Consider the following 25,324-nt stretch of genomic DNA (forward strand, 5'->3'; position numbering starts at 1 on the left):
ATCCTACAAGTTCCAAAAGCTATTCTAATGTGTTCTGGCTTACTGCAGCACTTTGTACTATCACAGTCTCTGTAATAAATCAACTTATCTATCTCTTGTCAGACTTGTCAGCCTGTGTCTGGAAGGCTGCCAAGTTCTTCAGTGTTGTGGTTCTGCTATGAACTCCGCCTTCCAGGCCCCTCTATGCACACTGCCTGTGTGTTATTTAGATTAGAGCAGCTTCTCTCTTCTCTCTTATCTTTTACAAGCTGGATAAATCGTCCCCTGAGCTGGCTGGTCTTTCACATAGTGAGGAATTACAGACAAGGGCAAAGCTGTTTGCAGGAAGAAAAGAGCAGCCTGAAACTTCAGTGCATGAGAGATGCAGGGGGAAAGAAACACACAAATGATCTCTTGAGATTCAAAAGGAAGGGTGTATACAGCCTGCTTGTGTATGGATGTATTTTCTATGTGTGGACATACTGTACATCAACCTACTTCCTGTTTTGGTGGCCATTTTGTTTGTTTATAAACAAACTTTTTAAAACAGTTTTTAACCACTTTTAATGCGGCGGGGAGCGGCGAAATTGTGACAGAGGGTAATAGGAGATGTCCCCTAACGCACTGGTATGTTTACTTTTGTGCGATTTTAACAATACAGATTCTCTTTAAATACAAGATAGATGTGTCATCATAGAGGTGTAAGATAGTAAATTATAACTCAATATAAAAGCATAGTTCAACATGCAGCATAGGAGTAGAGCAGTAGCGGCAGTCTGCTGCATAAGCTACTGTTTCAGACATCAGAATCTATCCATTCTCAAACCAAACAGTGCGCATTCTATGCTGAGAACTGATGTGCCCTGATATCCCAAACAGCACTTTGTGCAGCATTCTACTGCTATTAAACAAACCTGAACAAAAATTCAGAACATAAACACGTCATACTTATCTCCCGTGTAGTCTACTCATCAATCTCTTTCTCCTCTCCCGCATCCTGCTTGTCCACTGTGATCGATAGAATTCCCTGTCCTCAATTCTGAAAATGGCCATTACCCCATAACAGCTTCCTGGTAAACTATAATATTGTCCACCTTAGCCATAGGGAAACATGGACATTACCTTGCACATCAGTTGTCTTTTCAGTTATAACTGACAGCAACTGATATATAACTGACAGCAACTGATGCATTTTTGACAAGATGTTCTCAGAACTGAAATATAAGGAATCACTGTAAGAAGAAAATGTTGAGCTTCGAGAGGAACTGACGGCGAGGTAATTATGTAATATTCATTTGCAAGTACATCATGTGTTTATTTTAAATTTTACTTGGTTCGGGTTCCCTTTAATACTATGCTGCTATTAGTACTATGCTGCATATTGACCTGTAAAATAAGCTACAACTATGGGGAGGGGGAGGTTTTGAATTGCCGATAAATGTATTTGACTCCTTGTGCTGGTTGCTGTTACCTTGACAGCATATGAAGTATGCCCAGTGGTGTCCCAGTGATACCAGCCCAGGGCCGGCCTTTGCTATGAGCGACCTGTGCGGTCGCTCAGGGCACTATGCTCTCAAGGGCGCATGCGCCCTGTCGCCCTTTGCCGCCCCGCTGTCTCCCTGTGTCCTCTCCGTCTATATATAGAGCAGGACTACAAGAATATGGCCACTGATGTCCACAAATGCAGACACACGGCAGCCATTTTCTTGTAGCCTGCTCTAACTGTGGAGGCGGGGAGAGAAGAGTGACGTCGGCGCTGGAGCTGGATGTCTAGGCTACTTATGGGGGAGGGGGGGGGGCAACAAAATCCGGTTTCGCTCAGGGCGCTTTGAAACCTAAGGCCAGCCCTGTACCAGCCTATGCACAGGGGAGCTTTATGCCCATAGGGAAGTGTCAGATCTACATGGCTGTGGCAGTCAAGAGAGAATTAATGTATAGACACACATTCGTTATGTGTACACGGCTCACACAAAATATAGACGCTGCAGGATACGCACTGTTTATAGCCCAGGCTGGTGGCAATGTCAGTGGCACGCTGGCCTCTCCTGCCCAGGTGGCAGTGGAATATCACGTTGTCGTCATCTAGTTTGGGTTTGTCTACGTTATATTTCTGTTTAAAAGCAGCAGGATCCAGGTTCAAGGCCTTCTCCACTTCAGTCACTGCAAGAGACAAATGTGCGATTAGTTCCTCATATGTTAGCCTCTGCAAGCACCACCCACTAATATGTTGTTGCTATCACATGCCACCATCTCTTAAAGTAACCCTGAGCAAATGGCGTGTGTATGCATCAATCTACAGCAGCCCGACCGGGGGGAGAAAGCTTTAGAAAATGGGCTGGTAAGTGAGAGGGTATTGCCAAGTATTCGTATGTATGCTTAAAGGACTCATCCGGCAGAAAATGCTGCCCTCTGATATACTTACCTGGGGCTTCCTCCAGCCTCTTGCAGCCGACATGTTCCACGCCGCATCTCTGCTCGCAGCTTCCAGCCCGGGGTCCCCGGCGGTGGAGAGGCCGACCTCCTCTAGTGCGTCTGCGTGAGCGCCGCTGTCACTCAAGCCCGCGTTGTCCACAGTGTACTGCGCAGTAGTTCTGCACCTGCGCATGTACACCGCAGACAATGTGGACTTGATTGACAGCAGCACTCGTGCAGGCACAGTGAGGACGACCCCAAGGTCGGCCTCTGCACCAGTAATGACCCTGGGTTGGCGGCTGCGAGCAGAGATGCGGCGTGGGACATGTCGGCTGCAAGGGGCTGGAGGAAGCCCCAGGTAAGTATATCAGAGGGCAGCTTTAAGCATAGCTACGAATACTTGGCAATACCCTCTCACTTACCAGCCCATTTTCTGAAGCTACCTCCCCCCCGGTCGGGCTGCTGTAAATTGCATTGAAGCCGGCAACTCTCAGAAAAGTCTGAGAAGCTCCTCTCCTCTCTAGAAGCTCCTCTCTTGCACTGAGCACAATGATGTGCTGCTGGTGCAGGGATAGGCTGAGAGGAGGATGATGGAAGTCAGGGCATGCACAGACCACATGGTCCGACTTCCGCTTCCAGGGCCACTGCACTTCTATGCTGCAAGTCACCAGCCCCAATGCAGTTTACACTGGCCGGACCAGGGGCAGAAAGCTTTAGAAAACGGGACGGTAAGTGACAGATTATTACCAAGTATCCGTGGGTATGCTTAAATGCATAGCAATGCCATCTGCTTATAGTATCTTTAAATATGTGACTACATGGCAAGGTCACCTTAAAGCACACTTGGACTCAGAACTTCCTTTCTGCTCTAAAAGATAAGCAGCAGCATAATAACCTTTAAAGAAAAACCTCTCTTTGTTACAGATGATAAAATCATGCAATAAATCTGAAGAGTGTGTACTTCCTGCTCTCATGGAAGCAGACATAGGGTTAACATCCTGTGTTTACAAATTAGCTGCTCTGCTGAGGCAGCCTGCTGACACAGCTGAGAGATCAAATTAAAGTGGTGGTTATTCACAGATGAGGGGGCATTATACAGACAAACTCTCTAAATACACACAGGATGCATTTCTCTGTTTTCCTTCTGTCCTTTGCAAGAGTTCAGGTCCACTTTAATGTCTGTGATAATGTGTCTGACTGGATCATCAGACAATGCACAGAAAGGCAGGAGGAGTGTGAGGTCATGTGACATACTATACACAAAATAGTGGAGGGTTAGATCACATGATTTTATATCCCACAGACAAGATGGTGGAGCAGAGCAAGAGGCCACATGAGTTAATATCTGCATACAAGATGATAAAGTGTAAGGTCACGTTACATATTGTACAGGCAAGATGTCTGAGTGTGAGGTCACATGACTTGATATCCCACAGACAAGATGGAGAGATTACATGACTATATATACACACCACAGACAAGATAGTGTGAGGTCACATGACATATCGTACAGACAAGATGGTGGACTGTGAGGTCACGTGAAATATTGTACAGACAAGATGGTGGACTGTGAGGTCACATGACATTGTACAGAGATAAGATAATGGGAGGTCATGTGACTATAAATTCCACAGACAAGAGGAGTGTGAGGTTACCTGGAATATTGACAGCGGTCGGGATTTTGCCATTTTGTAGTTCATCTGGATTTCTGACATCAAATAACCGGCAAGATCCTGAAGCGATCAGCTTCTTCAGCTCATCATATGTGACCACACCGTCTGCAGAAAAGCATAGAGGATTATGTCTTATTATGCATCATACATTACAGTGGTGACATTTGCTATTAGCCACTGATAATCCTGCTTATTAACGGAGTCACCTAATGAAGCTCATAAGCAGGGATCTTCTTCACTGTCATCTAGGTGTGTTTAGTTTTCAGGGACAACAAAGGATGATTTTCATATTCTGCAGTGAAGCATTGTGGGAGACATATGCTCACTCCAATCTGAATAATTGCAAATACCTTGTGTTCGAGGCTGGTTTCACACTGGAAACCAGCGTCAGCGATGCCGAGCGGCCCGCCCGACGCACCGAATTGCACCGTCAAAAACAGGCCTCCAGGAAACACTGTGTTTTTGCGCGGTGTTCCCTGTCTGGCCGCCAGCCAAGCAGGAAAGGACGCGCGCTTGCGGTCACTTCCTGCTACGAGTATGCACAAGTGCATGGAAGCGTATTGTTAAAATACGCTTCCGTGCATGCGCACCACAACGTCTTTTTAAGATCTAAGCATTGCCATAGACTTACAAGACTTCCGGGCTGACGCACCTCGCCGCAGAATCCGCGCGGTAACGTAGTTATGGCCCTGCTTCGGGGATGCAGCGAAAATGTCACTTCCATCTCGTGGTAACGTAGCAGTATAAAAGTCTCCACAGACTTTCATTGTACGGCGGTGGGGTATGGTAAAAATATTGCACCACCTCTATTAGAAAAGGACCCTTAAAGGAAAACTTTTGTTTTGCATTACATTTTAGTGACAGGGAGTGATTGATAGGTGATTAGGGGGGTGATTGGGTGCAAACAGTGGTCTGGGGGGGTGGGCAGGGGGGGGGGGTGTCTGAGGGGTGCTGTGGGCGATCAGGGGGCAGGGGGGGGGAAATCAGTGTGCTTGGGTGCAGACTAGGGTGGCTGCAGCCTGCCCTGGTGGTCCCTCGGACACTGGGACCACCATGGCAGGAGGCAGCCTGTATAATACACTTTGTATACATTACAAAGTGTATTATACACTTTGTATGCGGCGATCCGGGTGCTAGTAACCCGCCGGCGCCTCCGAACGACCGGCGGGTTACAGCGCGAGGTGGGCGGAGCCAGTCCCCGGCGGCCGATCGCAGCACGAATGACGCGATCGCGCCGCCCATGCCCGTACAAGGACCGCCGCCTCTGTGCATGCGGCGGTCCTTGCGGGATCCACTTTCCGGCCGCCCCTGTGCAGTGGGAGGTCGGCAAGTGGTTAAAAGCGCTTATCTCCCATAAGACACAAAGCACAGAGCATGTCTCACACCAGTAATTAGCAGTGGAGTGGATTATGCTACCAAGGAAAAAGCTACATAAAGGGCTTAAAGGGGAACTGAAGAGAGAGGTATATGGAGGCTGCCATGTTTATTTCCTTTTAAGGAATACCAGTTGCCTGGCAGCCCTGCTGATCCTCTGCCTCTAATACTATTAGCCATAGCCCCTGAACAAGCATGCAGCAGATCAGGTGTTTCAGACTTTAAAGTCAGATCTGACAAGACTAGCTGCATGCTTGTTTCTGGTGTTATTCAGATACTACTGCAGAGAAATAGACCAGTTGGGCTGCCAGGCAACTGGTATTGATTAAAAGGGAAAAAATATGGCAGCCTCCGTATACCTCTTACTTCAGTTCCCCTTTAAGTCAATTACAGTGTGTGTGTATGTGTGTATGTGTGTGTGTGCGTGCGTGCGTGCGTGCGTGCGTGCACCATCAAGCCAGTAAACTATAACTCTGCACCACACACCGCCTGACAGCGTTCTGTTGCTATGCGGGAGGGGAAGGGGCAAAACTAAAGAATAATGGTACATGCCTTATCATAGGCCTGCATTAACCTGCATCCAGGGGCATAACAATAGGCCCTGCAAGGGATGCAGCCACAGGGGGGCCAGAAGCTGCAGGGGGCCCCATGGTGGGAGAAGTTTATTTTCCCCGTCCTGAGAGACTGACAACTAAGGGCACAGAGAGAAAAAAAAATTCTGCTCTCTGCACAAATTGTTCTAATGACTGCATCTGCTCAGCCACTGATAAGGAATCATACAAAGTTTTGCAAGTCCATATTCAGTGTTTAGCAGGGGGCCCTGCAAGTGTACAGCGCCCAGAAGTCTGCAGGGCCAGTTCTGCTCCATCAGAGATGGACAGAGTGAGTGTAATAAGCTGAGGCTGGGAGAACACTCATCTGTTGGTTTTCGGTATGCATTTTCTGCACACTAGGGTCTTGATTCACTAAACCGTGATAACTGATATCTCACGGTCGCGCTAGTGTTATGCGCACGTTATAACACTTGTAATGGTTTTCATGCGCGATTGCGCACAAAAACCATTACCCGCATTAACACGCGTGCAAAACACTAGCGCGACCGTGAGATATCAGTTATCACGGTTTAGTGAATCAAGCCCCATGTGCGTCTGTGTGAAAACATGCATGCTAATGTAATTGATAGAGAAAATGCCCCCAGTGCTTCACTGCTGTCTGTATTTATCTGCATGGGGAGAACACATTCAAGTGTGCACTAGCCAACTGATTACAGTAACATTGGCTCTCAGTTTACCTGTGCAGAAAGCAAGGAGGGGGCCCCATCGAGAGTTTCACAGGAGGTCCCAGTGGTTTCTAGTTACGCCCCTGCCTGCAGCGAACATTTTCATTAGAGTGATGCCTTTGTGATACAAATTTTTTGCAATCGCTGCCCTGCTGCATTTTTTCTGTGCTTGAGCTCCTATAGATACCAATCACAATGCAATTTTCTCATGATTTGGCAATTAAAATGATGTTCTCATGTTTTGTTTTTTTTCTCCATTAGGAAATTAACGCACCACAATTGCACCATACACCTGATGGAATTGCGGTAGTGGAAAACAGAACAAAACGCAATTGTGTTTCTTAACCAGCTGAGCGGTCTGCCGCTCAGGCCCTGCTGGGCCGATTTTAATGAAATAAAAAGCAGCACACGCAGCCGGCACTTTGCCAGCCGCGCGTGCTGCCTGATCGCCGCTGCAGCGCGGCGATCCGCCGCATGCAGCGACGAAAGAAGGTCCCCCCAGCCGCCCGAGTCCAGCGTAGCCGGAACAAACAGTTCCGGCCAGCGCTAAGGGCTGGATCGGAGGCGGCTGACGTCAGGCTTATTGCGGCCTTCCGTGTTACTTCTGGCCGCCGGAGGCGATCGGAAGAACGCCTCCGGAGCGCCCTCTAGTGGGCTTTCATGCAGCCAACTTTCAGTTGGCTGCATGAAATAGTTTTTTTTTTTATTTAAAAAAAACCCTCCCGCAGCCACCCTGGCGATTTAATCAGAACGCCAGGGTGGTTAATGGATATGGACCCTAAGGGTTTGTTCACACTGATTTTTGAAAGCTCATATGCGATCTTTTCCTATGAGACTGTTCACATGTGACTGTTTTGATTTCTTAAAAAATGGTACAGGCAGTGTGTTTGCGATTTCAGAGAGTTTTGGTTCAATGGAAGATATAAGAAAATCGCAAAGCGCCTGAAAAAGCACTTTGTATAGTTACTTCCTGAGCACTTTAACGAATACATTGTATTTATTCATTTATTCAGAGCGACCCGGAAGTAGTAAAGCCCCCAGGGATGTTCGACGGGCGAACAGTTCGCCACATCACACCAGCCGCCCCCTAACAAGCAGAAAACCCCCTACCACACACAAACACTTTTATTGGCCCCAGTAATCAATGTATCAAAGATGCTTATTAACAATGCAATTTTACTGAGCAATCAACCTTCCAATTGATTGGATTGGACAGTGTTATGGGTGCAAATCAACTACAAATGACCAATTTGTCAATCGTTTTATCAATCTGTTTTGTGGATCGATTTAATTTGAAATTATCAGAATGGTTATAGTTTTTATTCCATTTATGGGCCAAATCAATGCTCGCGGCTCTGATAGGTTGGAGCTGGAGTCGAAGAGCAGCTGACGGTGATGATGAGTGACAGCTCAGATCACAGACAATAAGCTGCCCACGTTTGCAACCCCTTCATACCCAGACACTTGCCCGACTACTGCGGGTCACATGTTTGGCAGCTTGACTGCATGAGTGTGCCAGGCCAACCTTTGTTTCCTTGTGCCCTAGGCCATGGCCTTTATGGCCTTGCCTGAAATCCGGCCATGCACTCGGCGCCACTAGCCCGCAATCGCGTTCGGCTCGCGATCACGATTTTAACCTAAATCTTGCGCGCTTTGCACTTGTGATTCCCGTTCAATAGAACAGGAATCACAGAGCAATCACCCTCAAAACCTGCGATTGATGGCAGCGCTTTGCTGATCGCCGGCGATCAGCAAATCGCTTAAAAATCGTCCCAATGTAAACCAGCCCTCACAATGCTGGTAGCAGAGGATTGCTGCACACAGTGGCGTAGCAATGGGGATAGCCGCCATAGCGTTGCTACGGGGCCCCACGGCAGCCCTACGTCACAGGGGGCCCGCAGCTACCTGTCCTGAGAGGTCTTTTTTTTAATTTATTCATTTATTTATTTATTTTTCGCCGGCCGGGCCCCCCCTCCCTCACCCTCACCCCGGCGGCGCAGCCCCCCCGCCTCACCTTGGGTCCCCCCTCAGCGGCGAAAGAGCGGCATACACAGGAAGCTCCGGTGGGGTAAACAGCCACTAGAGGTTCAGCTGCCTCCGGGCTACTGTGTCCCCACTGTATTGCTGCTCGCACCGCTTCTATTGCGAGCAGCAATACAGTGGGGACACAGTAGCCCGGAGGCAGCTGAACCTCTAGCGGCTGTTTACCCCGCCGGCCGGAGCTTCCTGTGTATGCCGCTCTCTCGCCGCTAAGGGGGGACCCGAGGTGGCCGGCGGGGGGCGGCCGGCGGGCGGGCGAAAATAAAAAAAAAAAAAAAAAAAAAAAAGTCCTCTCAGGACAGGTAGCTGCGGGCCCCCTGTGACGTAGGGCTGCCGTGGGGCCATCTCTAGCCGCTGATGGAAGGAGGGGGGACCCCAGGTGAGGCAGGGGGGATAAGGGTCGGGCCCCTACCCCACTAACTACTCAGCTACCTCCCCTCCCACCCGGCTACCTAACTGCCCACCCTGCCACCTAACTGAGGCTACCTAACTTCCCACCCTACCACCTAACTGAGGCTACCTAACTGCCCACCCTCCCACCCGGCTACCTAACTGCCCACCCTCCCACCCGGCTACCTAACTGCCCACCCGGCTACCTAACTGCCCACCCAGCTACCTAGCTGCCCACCCAGCTACCTAGCTGCCCACCCAGCTACCTAGCTGCCCGCCCGGCTACCTAGCTGCCCACCCAGCTACCTAACTGCCTACCCTGCCACCCAGCTACCTATCTGCCTACCCTGCTACCTATCTGCCTACCCTGCCACCCAGCTACCTAACTGCCCACCCAGCTACCTATCTGCCTACCCTGCCACCCAGCTACCTAACTGCCCACCCTGCCACCTAACTGAGGCTACCTAACTGCCCACCCTGCCACCTAACTGAGGCTACCTAACTGCCCACCCGGCTACCTAACTGCCCACCCAGCTACCTAGCTGCCCACCTGGCTACCTATCTGCCACCCAGCTACCTAACTGCCTGCCCGGCTACCTAACTGCCCACCCAGCTACCTAACTGCCTACCCCGCCACCCAGCTACCTATCTGCCTACCCTGCTACCTATCTGCCTACCCTGCCACCCAGCTACCTAACTGCCCACCCAGCTACCTATCTGCCTACCCTGCCACCCAGCTACCTAACTGCCCACCCAGCTACCTATCTGCCTACCCTGCCACCCAGCTACCTAACTGCCCACCCGGCTACCTAACTGCCCACCCTGCCATCCGGCTACCTAACTTCCCACCCGGCTACCTAACTGCGCACCCTTCTACCTAACTTCCCACCCGGCTACCTAACTGCCCACCCGTCTACCTATTTGCCTACCCTCCCACCCAGCTACCTAACTGCCTACCCGGTGCAGTGCCTGCACCGCAAATAGTGTGCCAGCCTGCCCAACCACCCTCCCTCCAGGTAATTAATGTTAGCCCACTATAGACCTAACTACATATACTGCATTTTGTGGGGAAATCTGGCGACAATCTGATTGCATTTTGTGGGGAAATTTGGCGACAATCTGATTGCATTTTGTGGGGAAATTTGGCGACAATCTGATTGCATTTTGTGGGGAAATTTGGCGACAATCTGATTGCAATTTGTGGGGAAATCTGCCAACAATCTGGATGCATTTTGTGGGGAAATCTGCCGACAATCTGGTTGCATATTGTGGGGAAATCTGGCGACAATCTGGTAGCATATTGTGTGGAAATCTGCCGACAATCTGGTTGCATTTTGTTGGGAAATCTGCCAACAATCTGGTTGCATATTGTAGGGAAATCTGCCGACAATCTGGTTGCATATTGTAGGGAAATCTGCTGACAATCTGGTTGCATTTTGTGGGGAAATCAGATTTCCCCACAAAATGTTTGGGTGGGAGGTCCGAGGTCCGTGGGGTTGGAAGGTCGTGGGGGGGGAGGGCCCATAATTTTTTTTTTGCTATGGGGCCCAGTCATTTCTAGCTACGCCCCTGGCTGCACATATCAATAGATTACACCTTTTTCACAATTTTAATTTTACAGTGCATAGATGAATGCAATCATAGATCAGTGCCAAGTGCAGTATAACAACAAAAATAATAATAATAATAATAATAATATGCCCTTTTCTGAAGGTATCAGGTCCATTATTTGCTGTAATGATAATTTAACCACTTCCGGATTCCGGGTGGTTTGGCTGATCTGTGCTGCGGGGGCTCTTCAGCCCGCAGCACAGATCAGAAATCAGGCAGGGCGATCAGACCTCCCCCCTTTTTTCCCCACTAGGGGGATGTCCTGCTGGGGGGGTCTGATCGCCGCCGCGCTGCTATGCCTAGCGGGGGGGGGCTCCTCAAAGCCCCCCTCCGCAGCACTAGTCCTCCCTCTGCCTCCTTCCCTCCCTCTTCCGTCCCCTGTGTGCTGCGCAGGACGGAAAGCCGTCCTGCGCCGGATAGGATAGGCTTTAGCCTATCAGATGCCGGCGATCCCCGGCCAATCAGAGGCCGGGGATCGCCGATCTCCTCTATGGCGCTGCTGCATATTACGTATATATGTAAACACTGGGGAAGATCTTCCCCACGTGTTTACATTTACCCTGCGAGCCGCGATCGGAGACATCCTCCGTGAACTGACATGGAACGGCCGCTCATACGAGCGGCCGTTTCCATGGAAACCACTTCAGGATTCAGGGGCGTAGTTAAGCGTACGCAGAATCCTGAAGTGGTTAATGACATGCTTGTAATTCAAGGTCATGGAAGTATTTGGTTAATCTTATATAGAAGGATACAGCTTGAAACTGGACTAATCAAAATTATTTGCTTCTGCTATTGCTCTAAATCATTGCAGCCTCTGAGCCCCTCACTCCAGTTCTGTATGCAATTATATTAGTAGGGCAGGATTTACCATAAGGCACTATAGGGCTGCCATCAGAAATGTTGGGGCCCCTCACACATCATCAGGCCTGGGCCCCCCTCCCTGGGCCCACCCACTGGTTTCTGTACCCGCCCACTAGCTACCCCACCCCGTGTCCGTGCATGAAGTCCGCTGCAGAGAAAAATGTGCATGAAGAAAGAGGCATGCACAGCATTATGCGGCAAAAAGTGGGAGTGACCATGGTATGTTGTGGGTGGAGCCAAATACTAGCAAAATACAGGTAGGCCCCGGTTAACAAGCCAAGTATAGGTGGTGCCCCAGTATAAGTAGCTAGATATAGGTGGTTCCAGCCCCAGTATAGGTAGCCAGGTATAGGTGGTTCCAGCCCCAGTATTGGTAGCCAGGTATAGGTGGTTCCAGCCCCAGTATAGGTAGCCAGGTATAGGTGGTGCCCCAGTATAGGTAGCCAGGTATAGGTGGTTCCAGCCCCAGTATAGGTAGCCAGGTATAGGTGGTGCCCCAGTATAGGTAGCCAGGTATAGGTGGTGGCCTAGTATAGGTAGCCTGTAGCCGGATATAGGTGGTGCCCCAGTATAGAAAGGCTGTTGTAGCGGGCTCACTCATCTGCTCCCCATGTTTAAGTGCTGATGTCACTCTTCTCTCATTGCTGGAACATGGTGTGCTGGTTAGTGAGCCACAGGCCCGCAGCCAGCACATGCGGCCCTTCCATCGCTTTTGGGGGGGGGCCAGGGCCCCCAGAAACCCTGGACCCCTCACTGCAGTGTCAGTCCCCCCCCCCCCCCGATGGCTGCCCTGGCGAGCCTATAGGCGCCTGATGATGGAAAGGCAGCGTATTCTCCTTTCCGAGAGCCTCCCTCAATTCTTCCCTATGCAGAGTCCTGATGAGAATGTACACTCCCTGCTCTCTGCATTCCACTGACCAGACTTCAGTCAGGGGCACCTCTAGCTACTTAATACTGAGGGAACTTTTGGCTACCTAATACTAAGGGGCACCTGTAGCTACATATGATGGGCAAGGGAAGTAAGGGAGAAGTGACAGCTGAGACAGCCAACATACAGTACTTGCGGGGCAGTTCGGTGGGGGTTTATAGATTCATGGAGGACGAAGCGCCTATAGACTCCTGTAAGGTAAATCCAGGCCTGATTATTAGGCAGTCTTCTGGACATGCACAACCTCATTAACCATGGTACGTGCGTAGTCGAGTGACATTTACATAATGTAATGCATCTTCCGCAGCACTGTACAAAGTATCTTGTCTTGTCTCTTACCTGTCCCTCAGAGAGGCTCACAATCTAATTCCTGCCATAGTCATGTATCATGTATGTATCGTAGCCTAGGGCCAATTCAGGGGAAGCCAATTAATTTATCTGTATGTTTTGGGGATGTGGGAGGAAACCAGAGTACCCTGAGGAAACCCACACAGACACAGGGAGAACATCCATGCGGATAGTGCCCTGGCTGGGATTCCAACTGGGCACCCAGCGCTGCAAAGTGACGAGCACTAACCTCTACTCCACGGTGCTGCCCACATCTAGTGATATTGCGACCCAATCGACCATCTGATTCAAAAATTTTACTGAGTCAGATGAAAATCGGTGCTGCAACAAGCATTTTTGGGCCGAAATCAGTCAAATGTATCAATCGAGCAAGCTGGAAAATCTCAGTCCAACGTGGTCAGACTTAGACTGACGAATGCGATGGACTCCTGGCCACTGTCCCCCCAAATGTGAATGAGACACCCCTCCCCCCCCCCCATCTTGTTAATCTCACCTGACCAGCTGCGGCGCCTCCTGGTCTTGTCTGCTGTCTTCCCTGAGCGCCCCCACAGGCACGCACACATGCCACGTGGTATATGCACCACCAAGTAGTTGTGCTCAGCATCCAAGTGGCGTTCAGGGGAGATGTTCTTGTACTGCACATGCGCAGGACATTCCTGGCGACCAGAGAGCAATAAAGGACATGTGCGGCCAGGGTCGCTCAGACAGAGTGGCTATCAACTCACCCCAGACCAGAGGACTTACCGGGACAAATTGCAGAGGATACAGGAGGTGGAGGAGGACAGTGAGGGAGCCGGCGGGTCAGGAGCCCGTCGCTAGCCGCATTCTATTCAGCAACAATCAATGCAGAATAGCGGCAGTACTCTCACTGGACTGCTGACACTTGTCCTGCCAGGTCCAGTGCTTAGACATCTTCCTCTGTGTGTACTCTTTTCTTCCTGTCATGTGACAAGCCAAAGTTCAAACCCTAGAGGGCCTGCATACTTGAACAAGCATGCAGATTCTGACTGAAGTCTGACTAGTATAGCTGCATGCTTGTTTCAGGTGTGATTCAGATACAACTGCAGCCAAAGAGATCAGCACAACAGCCAGGCAACTGGTATTGATCAAAAGGATATAAATATGGCAGCCTCCATAAGTCTCTCACTTCAGGTTCTATTTAAAGGTTGCAAGGGGAGGACCTCCTCCTATTGTTTCTTATTTTGGTGTAATTTACCATATGAACATGTACCAATTTTAGTGATATCTCAATCCGCACATTAACCATGTATGTATTTGTACTTGTATTACTGGACGCCATGACTGTACTGTGTCTTGAACTTCTCATGTATATACAGTATGTTCCCCAGTATTTGTTTTGTACTATATACAGAGCTACGGAATATGTTGGCACTATATAAATAAATGATAATAAAAGCTGTACACACCAGAATTATACCACAGTGGTGCCAGTTTATGGCTGTTTACATACCACAGTAATTGTTGATGAACACTATGGGCTGGTTCACAGAGCCATGCTAATGCAAAGCACGACCGTACTATACATTTAGCATGCAATGTGACGCGCGCGAAGGCTTGCATGCGTAAAGATTTACGTGTGCACGCTAATGTAGGTTGTCGCGCGGTAATGTGCGCACTTTGCAGCGTCAGTGCACAAACGTAAAGCTTTACGCACGCAAACCTTCGCGCGCATCACCTTGCGTGCTAAATGCATAGCATGGTTGTGCTAAGCAATAGCACGGCTTTGTGAATCAAGCCCTATGTAATGAAGGAGAACACTATGCATGGAACTTCTCTATTTTCAAGGATTTTTATTGAAACTGATTAAATAGAGACATTACGTTACACACATTGCTGAAATGTATTGTTTAGTGCAAATCAATTGTAGCACTGTCCAATGTGACCTTTAAATTATCATATATAGGGATGTGCAGAAAAATTAAAATAAAGATGGTCCTCTTCAAATCCTGAGTTATTTCCAAGGAAACTTCTAAACAACAATTCCCCTCTATTGATGGGACAAATTTAATAAAACGTAACTTTTAATACTTTGATATATTTAAAAACAACCATTGGCTGATGTTACCATCATATAACCTCTCTATTATAAATCACGAACTGAAGGGTACATTATAAGTATTGTTTGTTTACAGACCCCAGAGTTCGTTAGATCTGCAGTATTTACACAATTCCCCCCACCTTTCTATCACCCAACATGTTTCACTTCACTAAGGAAGCTTTTTCAAGGGATTAAACATAACGTGCATACAGTGCCAAAGTGCTAAGGTGCAAATTACAACATATCATTAAAATACAGAGAACTATAGAGCGTGTCCGCTCATGATAGCAGCCAAAAGATGACTGGCTGCTATCATTTGTTCCCACCCCGACCTTTGACCTTTTTGAAGCCGTAAAAGACATCAATTTATTTGTAAGAAAACTCGCAATACACAAGTTTATGAATACTCCAACAATAAAAATGAGGAGAGATGAGGAGACAGATAAAGCTACAATGGAGGCATTATGTGATCTGTTGGAGGAGAATAGGACTGGCCTGGTACAATTGGATACACCAAAAAGTGACCTATTCAAAAAGAGTAAATTTTGCCCAAGTATCAGCAACTACCCAGCGATACAATGTTTCCTTGATGTCGTCGTCAGGGATCTGGAGACTCTAACAAAGTTTCCCCAGAAGGATACTTTAAATTTAAGCACATTGGAGCAGGAGGCCCTGAACAGATTGATGAAAAATGACAATTTGGTCATAAAAAAATCTGACAAGGGAGGAAATGTTGTTCTAATGGACAGGGAGAATTATGTACAAATGTGCTCCAGACTCCTTGAAGATCAGAGACAATACAGAAAATTGGATAGGAATCCAACAGGCATTTTTTACAACAGTTTTGAGTCACTTTTAAAAAATGCTAAAGAAAGAGGTGTATTGGAAAAGGATGACTTTGATTGTTTATTGAATAAGTGTCCTACTACACCAACCCTTTACGCACTCCCCAAAGTACACAAAAAACTTAATGATCCTCCAGGCCGCCCCATAGTGTCAGGAAATGGAAGTCTAACAGAGAAGGCTAGTGAATATGTTGATTTTTTCCTGAGACCCTATGTGGAAAGTTTACCTTCCTACCTAAGAGATACGATGGATTTATTGAACAAAATTAGTGATGTCAGAGTAACAGAGAACATGTGGCTAGCAAGTTTGGATGTAGAAGCTTTATATAATAACATCAGACATGATTTAGGATTGAAAGCAATGGATTATTTTTTACGTACTAGGAGTATCCATCTACGTGACCACTCTATGTTTCTTATGGAACTTGTGGAATTTATACTCGAACACAACTACTTTGTTTTTCAGAATCAGTTCTATCTGCAGGTAAAAGGATGTGCTATGGGGACGGCCTGTGCTCCCACCTATGCAAACCTGTTTTTAGGGTGGTGGGAGGATACAATTGTATTTGGGGAGGGCCTGGAGATGTACACCTCACATGTGATCTTCTGGGGCCGTTTCATAGATGATGTCTTCATTCTGTGGGACGGCCCCAGGGATTTGTTTGTGGAATTCGTGTCAAAGTTGAACACAAACGAGATTGGAATGTTCTTCACATCTGAGATTGATTTTGACACCATTAATTTCTTAGATGTGCAGATAAAAAGGAACTCCAATGGAGGTCTGGACACGAAGATTTTCAGGAAACCCACTTCAACCAACTCTTTGTTGTCGTGGGACAGCTATCACCCATTACCCCTCAAGAGAGGAATACCAAAGGGTCAATACCTAAGGGCAAAGAGGAACTGTTCGAATTCAAGGGATTTTGAAATAGAATGTCAAACTTTACAAAAGAGATTTAAGAACAGAGGGTACCCAGAAAATGTCTTACATGCGGCCGAATTACAGGCAAAGGATGCTGAAAGACGGCATCTTCTAATCCCCAAAAATAAGAAATCAATTAAAGAGAAGGAACCTATTCGAATTATTAACACCTTTAATGCCAGGTCAAACAATGTGAAAAAAATAATTGAGAAACACTGGTCAATTCTACAGCTTGATTCCCAACTAAAAGATGTATTACCAGCACATCCTCAGTTTACATATAGAAGGGGAAAGAATCTGGGTGACGCATTGACACACTCATACTTACCACCTATAGGAGCCAAGTTAAAAGAAAAGAAAAGGACTTGGCTAAATCCGGCTTTAAACGGGATGTTTAGATGTGGTAAATGCAAAGCCTGCGGAAATGTGGAAAAATGTAGACAATTTGTGGCCCCAAAAAATGGAAGGGAGTATAAGCTGCTTGATTTTTTCAATTGCGACACAGAAGGAGTGATATATGCTTTAAAATGTCCTTGTAATTTACTGTACATTGGAGAGACCACTAGAGCAATAAAAACCAGAATTTTAGAACATCTGGGGGATATTAAACATAAAAGGAATACATCTGTAGCAAGACATTTTGTGGAATCACATGGAGGTGAGCAAACCACCCTTCGTTTCTGGGTGATACAACAATGGAAAATGGGACCCAGAGGTGGTAATTTAGATCTTATGCTAAGGAAATTAGAGGCGAAGTGGATATACAGACTAGGGACACTTTCCCCAGGAGGCCTCAATGAGGGTTTTACATTCACCCCATTCCTATAGTGAAATTTTACAGGACCTCCATTTAACAACCATGTATATATGAAACATATATATATATGAATTCTGTTGACTAATCTTGAGAATTAGGAACAAAAATACTCCAAAGCTGACCCACACATAAACACCAGATCTGTTCTCTTTTTCTGTGTTTGTGGATGTATCTTGATGGATTCGTCTGGAGAATAGTGGACTAGTACACATACGTTTTATCTACTTAGTGTGTCCTTAAGGAAGAATCCACTATATTATGCAAAGTATTTTGAAATGACCTATGTTCATTCCCCCCTTGTTTTAACTCAATAGATCCCATCAGACTCATTGGAACAGATTATGGTATGAGAAATCATTTTTGCGATACAAGAGAGTGGACCTGCAAGAGGACCTAATGATTTTTTAAATTACTCTGAAATAGTATGCTGATTGTTTGATATGAAATCAAGGATATTAAAATAGTTGAGTGCTATTCTAAAAATAGGTGTTCTTTGAACAGAGTTCCCTTTTAAAATTCCAATGTGAATGGTGGGCAAATCTGGGGAGTATTGAAAACATTAGGGGTTAATGCAATCTTATGTGGCTATATATACAGATAGGGCAATATGGATGAGTAATTAAAAAGAGCCCAAGACTGTGCAGGACCTACTGTGAGCCAAACAGATGTAGAATAAAAACATAGGGTCAAATGTTTCTATGCGAGAATTCTGTATTAAGCTTTCAAATGATTCGCGTTGTCTGTGAAGTCTAAAAACGATGAATATGGTTCTTTTTCAATGCATTACGGTGTAAATGACTCTTAAATGAGTCAAATCACACACTCTGCCTTGTTTGAATCATGTTCTGACTCAGAGGATGAGTCGCTTGAATCATTTCTTGAAACAATACATGAACCGTTCTAAACAATGAATCATCCTGGAGAGGAATGAGCCGACTGCGGATAGGGCTGGTGTTCACCAGAGCCAATGGGGTGACACTAGGCGGATCCCTAAGCAGAACGGATACATCCGATTGGATGTCGGGCAAGCGCTGATGTATATATGTTGTTAGCCAATCGGATGCGCAGAATATCGGCGTTTCTTACAGAAGCCGTTTTCTTCCTTTAGAACTAATCTGTTTCAGCGCGGATTTCAGTGAAAGGTAGGATGTAATGTGATCAATATGTAAAAGTTTTACTAGGACTCCCTGACTAATATACACGGATTTATAATATACATGGGGCTGTATATGCCCTTTCTAGGATTGGCTGTTTAACCGTCTGGGATGTGACTGACCAATCAGATACTGTTAAGGGGAGTGAGTGGGATGGACAAACCAAACCCCCAGGTCACATGACCAGAAATGAGTATAAAAGAGCCAACATTGAGCCAGTCATCTTTTGGCTGCTATCATGAGCGGACACGCTCTATAGTTCTCTGTATTTTAATGATATGTTGTAATTTGCACCTTAGCACTTTGGCACTGTATGCACGTTATGTTTAATCCCTTGAAAAAGCTTCCTTAGTGAAGTGAAACATGTTGGGTGATAGAAAGGTGGGGGGAATTGTGTAAATACTGCAGATCTAACGAACTCTGGGGTCTGTAAACAAACAATACTTATAATGTACCCTTCAGTTCGTGATTTATAATAGAGAGGTTATATGATGGTAACATCAGCCAATGGTTGTTTTTAAATATATCAAAGTATTAAAAGTTACGTTTTATTAAATTTGTCCCATCAATAGAGGGGAATTGTTGTTTAGAAGTTTAATTATTTCCAAGGAAGTCTACTTTATTACACTAATATACGATGGAGCCACCTTTTTGCATTCTTCTCTTTTCTGGCCACTAGAGGGAGACAGAGACCTCAATTAGTTTACACTTTATAATCCCTCACAAGCCTTCGGACTGTATATCATCATTAGAGATGTCGGCGAACGGTTCCCGAACTGTTCGCAGGCGAACACCTCACCCTGTACTACATCCGGGTCGCTATGACGCTAGTAGTACGGCTGCACTGGGCCAGCAGTGCACATCCTTGATCGCGTGCCTGTTGCCGGGCACTCTGCCACTCTGTGCAGGTGCGCGACGTCATGAGTGATGTCACGCTCATGCGCAGAGAGTGCCCAGCAACATCCGCGCGATCAAAGACGCGCACCGCCGGCCCAGCGCAGCCGTCATAGCGACCCGGAAGTAGTATCGGCCCATAGAGATTCGCTGCCGAAAGGTTCGCCAACATCTCTAATCATCATCACATACTGTACTGTATAGTATAAATGATTTAAAGGGAATCTGAAGTGAAAATAAACTTATGAGATAATGCATTGTATGTGTAGTACAGCTCAGAAATAGAGCATCAGTAGCAAACAAGTCATAGGGCTGGTGCACACCGGAGCCGTTCTGTAACGTTTTTTTTTAAACCGCTTGCAGAGGGGGACACTACTTGGCCAATGAAAGCGAATGGGCTGGTGCACACCAGAGCGGGTCGTTTTTCCCTTCAATGCAAATTCGGGGGCTGCAGCATTTTTTAGATTTCTGAGGCGTTTCTGCCTGAATGTTAAAATATAGGGAAGTGGAAAACCGCTTTGAAAAACGCTAGATCAGAGCGGTTTTCCAGGCGTTTTTGTTACAGAAGCCGTCCAGTTGCAGCTTTACTGTAACAAAATATGAAATCTGCTATACAAAAAAAAAGCTCCAAAAACGCTACGCATGTTTAGAATACCTCTCTAAACATGCCTAGAATCGCTCTGAAATCTGCTTCAAAAACCTCTAGCATTTTGCAGATCTGCTAGCGGTTTTTGGTGTGCACTGGACCTTATATTGTTTCAAGTATGGGAAGAGTTAAGGAACTCTTACATGCAAAAGAGCTTCTCTGAGGTCTCCGACCCAACTTGGGTTGGAGACAGTCCTATTTGCTGAAGCATTTATACATCAAAGAAACAGTGAGAGACAGCTTCAGAGAAGGTTTTACTGCAGGGGAGTTTAAAGGGTCATTAGCTGTGCTCTGCTTCATAGTTTAAAATACAGAGTGTGGTTTGTAATTGCAAATATGAGAGAATGATGCAATGTTATAACAAACAACAAAAAAATGCTATATAAGTAGAAATAAAAATTTGAGACTCTTTTCTTTGCCATTAATGTTATATTAATTATCTGTACTACACATACAATTTATTAGATCATACGTTTTTGTTTTTTTTGTTTTTTTTTTGCTTCAGTGTCACTTAAAAGTGAACCCGATGTGAGAATGATATGGAGGCTGCCATATTTATTCACTTTTAAACAATACCAGTTGCCTGGCAGCCCTGCTGATCTATTTTGCTGCATTGAATATATAAAGTCAGCGCAGGTCTGTAGTAATACAGCTTTCATCATTTTTTGGTATACAGGATCTTCGAACAAAAGGGTAAAGAAGCAAGGCTTACCAGATTCCAACAACCCACATTATAAGGTTGTAAACGAGTTTGATAGGTGGTCTGCAGAGCTTTCAAATGGTGTCGTTTCACCAGCGATGTTGCACACTACAGATTCCTCCGGAATATAGTAGATATCCTGAGATCGCAGAGACTCACCAAAGGGGAGTCCAGTAGGATAGTGACATGAAAGAGATGTACGGCACATCTAAGTGTAAACCGTCTTTATTACATAACAAGTAAAACAATTAAAAACAAGGATAAAGGAAAACTCACATACGGGGCCCGTGCACTGGGAACCCCGAAAAAGTAGCGCGACAGGCGGCACCATTTTATTTGAGGTCTTCTATTGACCATTTTATGCGCGCTACTTTTTCGGGGTTCCCAGTGCACGGGCCCCGTATGTGAGTTTTCCTTTATCCTTGTTTTTAATTGTTTTACTTGTTATGTAATAAAGACGGTTTACACTTAGATGTGCCGTACATCTCTTTCATGTCACTATCCTACTGGACTCCCCTTTGGTGAGTCTCTGCGATCTCAGGATATCTACTATATTCCGGAGGAATCTGTGGTGTGTAACATCGCTGGTGAAACGACACCATTTGAAAGCTCTGCGGACCACCTATCAAACTCGTTTACAACCTTATAATGTGGGTTGTTGGAATCTGGTAAGCCTTGCTTCTTTACCCTTTTGTTCGAAGATCCTGTATACCAAAAAATGATGAAAGCTGTATTACTATAGACCTGCGCTGACTTTATATATTCATTGCTTGTGTGGACTTTTGGACATTGTCCTTCTCGGCTGCGGTCGCCTTCTGCCTTGGCGCTGACACTTGTTGTTTATTTTGCTGCATTAGTGTCTGAATAACACCAGAAACAAGCATGCAGCTAATCTTGTCAGATCTGACAATGTCCGAAACACCTGATCTGCTGCATGCTTGTTCAGGGTCTATGGCTAATAGTATTAGAGACAGAGGATCAGCAGGACAGCCAGGCAACTGGTATTGCATAAAACACCACAACTGGTATTGCACATGCACAACAATGCTCCACCTATAATTTCGTTCACAGCTCACATGGGCGATACGGTATAATGGCGGGCGGCATAGTAAAGCACTGTGTGCGCAGTAACAGTGAAAGTGAAGCATACTTTTCATTGAATTGTATGCTTCACTGTACATAATGGAACGTGCAGGTAACGTGCCGCTGGATCTAACGCACATTGCATTCCGGCTGTCACAGGGAACGCAACTGATCACTGTGAACGGGGCCAAAGGCGGGATTCACAGTGGTGCGTTGCATAACGAGTGTAAACTGCAATGGAGACTGGACATAGACATTAAAAGTCTGCATGCAGTGAGTTAGGATAACGCAGCGAGTTAGGATAACGCAGTCTGTTACAACTTAGCACTGTGAACAGGCCCACAGAGTTGTATAGACAGTGAGTTGACTTGCAGAATTGTTCTGCAATGCAACCAGAGGTGGGTCAAGGTCCTCCAGCACCCAAGGCTGAGACACCAAAGTGCCCCCCTCTCCATCTCTCCCACCCCAGCTGTCACACACTGGTTGCTATTAGACCCCAGGGCCCCCAACCCCTTAATCTCTAGTTATCTGGCTTGCAGTCACTGCCATGTATCCCCTTCTCTTATTTTTCTCTTCTTCAAACACAATAGGGGAATGATAGCTGAGTGAGTTGTGCGCCCCCTCCTACACTGCGCCCTGAGGCTGGAGCCTCTCTCTCGTCTCTGCCTCGGCATGGCCCTGAATGCAACTGATGCACTGTGAACTAGTAGAGTAGCCAGATTTTTGTGGGTCCAACCTGGGACAGGGAGAGGGGGTGCAGGGAGGGGGGGGGGGCGGCGCGCACGAAAAGTGGGGAGGACTGAGAACGCACAGCGATGAAGACCGGGGGAAATGGGCATGGCCATGACATTGTAGGGGCGGAGCTAACGTAATGATGTAACAGTGAGGCATAAGAAAGCAGTGTTTACGCCATGATGTGGACAAACAAGACTTTGCATCATGGGTGTGCAGAAACTGTGTGATGCTAATAGTATACCGTAACCACAAAGCAGCAAACATAGCCATCTATGACCATTAAATAATAAATGCAGTAACGGTTACCCCGGACACCAGAAAATAAACGCAATGGGCAACATGTCAGTATAAAATATATGCAATGCGGGCAACATGTCAGTACAAAATAAACGTAATGCGGGAAAACATGTCAGTACAAAATAAACGCAATGCGGGCAAACATTTCCCCAGAAAAGAAACGCAATGCGGACAAACATTTCCCCAGAAAAGAAATGCAATGCGGGCAAACATTTCCCCAGAAAAGAAACGCAATGCGGGCAAACATTTCCCCAGAAAAGAAACGCAATGCGGACAAACATTTCCCCAGAAAAGAAATGCAATGCGGGCAAACATTTCCCCAGAAAAGAAACGCAATGCGGGCAAACATTTCCCCAGAAAAGAAATGCAATGCGGGCAAACATTTCCCCAGAAAAGAAACGCAATGCGGGCAAACATTTCCCCAGAAAAGAAACGCAATGCGGACAAACATTTCCCCAGAAAAGAAATGCAATGCGGGCAAACATTTCCCCAGAAAAGAAACGCAATGCGGGCAAACATTTCCCCAGAAAAGAAACGCAATGCGGACAAACATTTCCCCAGAAAAGAAACGCAATGCGGGCAAACATTTCCCCAGAAAAGAAACGCAATGCGGGCAAACATTTCACCAGAAAAGAAACGCAATGCGGGCAAACATTTCACCAGAAAAGAAACGCAATGCGGGCAAACATTTCACCAGAAAAAAAAACGTAATGGGAGCAAATTTCACCTGGAAAAGAAAGCATTTACTCACCTGGCAGAAGTCTCCGGCCTCTGGCGCGCTGCTCCCGGGACCACCTTCCAAACAAATAGTCTCCAGTACAGGGCTTCAGCAGCCATCTTGCCGTAGCCCTGCGCGCCTGCCGGTGTCGGAACAGACACCGGAAGAAGGAGGCTGGAGCGGGGCTGCGGGCAATGAACTGGCACGGCGTCTGTAGACGCCGCTGCCAGTTCATGAAGATAGAGTGACCAGAGTCCCAAGGCCGGGACGTCCCGCTGCTGAAAGCGAGACGTTTCCCGGGACCTCATGCTGCCTGGGACAGCGGACCCCGAATCCGGGACGCGTCCCGGGCAATCCGGGACGTCTGGTCACTCTAGAACTAGCCTTTCTTCTACTGCAGGCATTAGGCCTGAATTTCTATGCCAAAGTAATGCTAATTGCAATCCCTGGGCAGGACCGGTGCTTCCATAGGGTCAACCTGGGCAATTTCCCAGGGCCCCAAGATCCATAGGGGCCCTCCAAATCAGGCACTGTAGAACTTACAATTTTCACAGTATAAAACTGTAAGGGGCCCCACATCAGGGGCATAACTAGGAATTCTGATGGACCCCCCCCCCCCCCCAGGGCCCGCTCTGGGCTGTTTTGGGGGGGCTGGAGGGGTCGCAGCATGAGGAGAGAGCTTGGCGACACATCAGCGGGGAGGGGGGGGGCGATCCCCCCGCTCTCCCCTCTGCGCTCCCCTCCAGCATCAATTAGCGTCTGTGCAGACAGCTGGCTGCGGTAAATACACAAACCTTTCTTGCGTTTCAGCGCGGATGTTTCTCTCTGGCGTCTGACGCTACTTCCTGTATACAGGTATGAACCAAAGACTTTCATTGGCTTAGCGTTACCTTGTGGCAAAACGGTAACGCAACACGCTAGTATGAAAGGGGCCTGAGGTTACAAAGGCGATCGGCAACAACCTGCAGTGTTGCTACCATGATGTTGGGAGAACTGCAGACTGTAAAAGCAGGTGTGTGTATCTCCTTTACTACTTTACGACTGTGACTCCCCCAGGACCGTGTAATGCCAATTGGCGTCAAGTCCTGGGGCGTGTTTTGCTGGGGATTGCGCCTGCTGATTGGCGCATCACCACTTGAATGATGGAGATCGCCGCTAGGAGACCGTTGTCTAAAAAGAGAGAGAAATAAAATGTATTTAAAAAAAAAAGCCTCCATCAGCGATCAGAGCCCACCAACAGGAAGCTCTGTTGGTGGGCAGAAAAGGGGGGGGGGGGGGAGAGGGACTGCACGTATGTGTGGCTCTGCAGCAAGCCATTAAAGCTGCAGAGCCCTAATTTGAAATAAAATAGCCTGGTTCCTAAGGGGGGGGGGGGAGGGGGGGAGAGAGAGGTAAAGCCTGTGGTCCGTGAATTAGAGATGAAGTACCCTCATGTATTTTACCATATATATCAGTGGGAACATTACCCTGCTCTCTGTTCATTCTGCACTGTTCAGCCTGCTTCTTATCAGACCTGATAAAATCCCAGACTGAGCATGCATTCTGGCTTTGCTCAGGAA

The 25,324-nt window shown here is 47.0% G+C and overlaps 1 long non-coding RNA gene across 3 annotated transcripts in view; it reads right to left on the bottom strand.

Moving 5' to 3' along the window:
- The window catches only part of LOC137532394 (uncharacterized), a 95,339-nt gene that overhangs the window by 17,507 nt on the left and 52,508 nt on the right, over window positions 1-25,324 (bottom strand). For all 3 annotated transcript variants that reach the window (XR_011023916.1, XR_011023914.1, XR_011023915.1), the window contains 2 exons: window positions 4,047-4,169; window positions 1,977-2,139 (listed from right to left, as the gene is read on the bottom strand). This is a non-coding gene — a long non-coding RNA (uncharacterized lncRNA). The remainder of the gene's footprint in view (window positions 1-1,976; window positions 2,140-4,046; window positions 4,170-25,324) is intronic.

The sequence above is a fragment of the Hyperolius riggenbachi genome, chromosome 9, assembly GCF_040937935.1.
Source record: "Hyperolius riggenbachi isolate aHypRig1 chromosome 9, aHypRig1.pri, whole genome shotgun sequence".
Taxonomy (NCBI): domain Eukaryota; kingdom Metazoa; phylum Chordata; class Amphibia; order Anura; family Hyperoliidae; genus Hyperolius; species Hyperolius riggenbachi.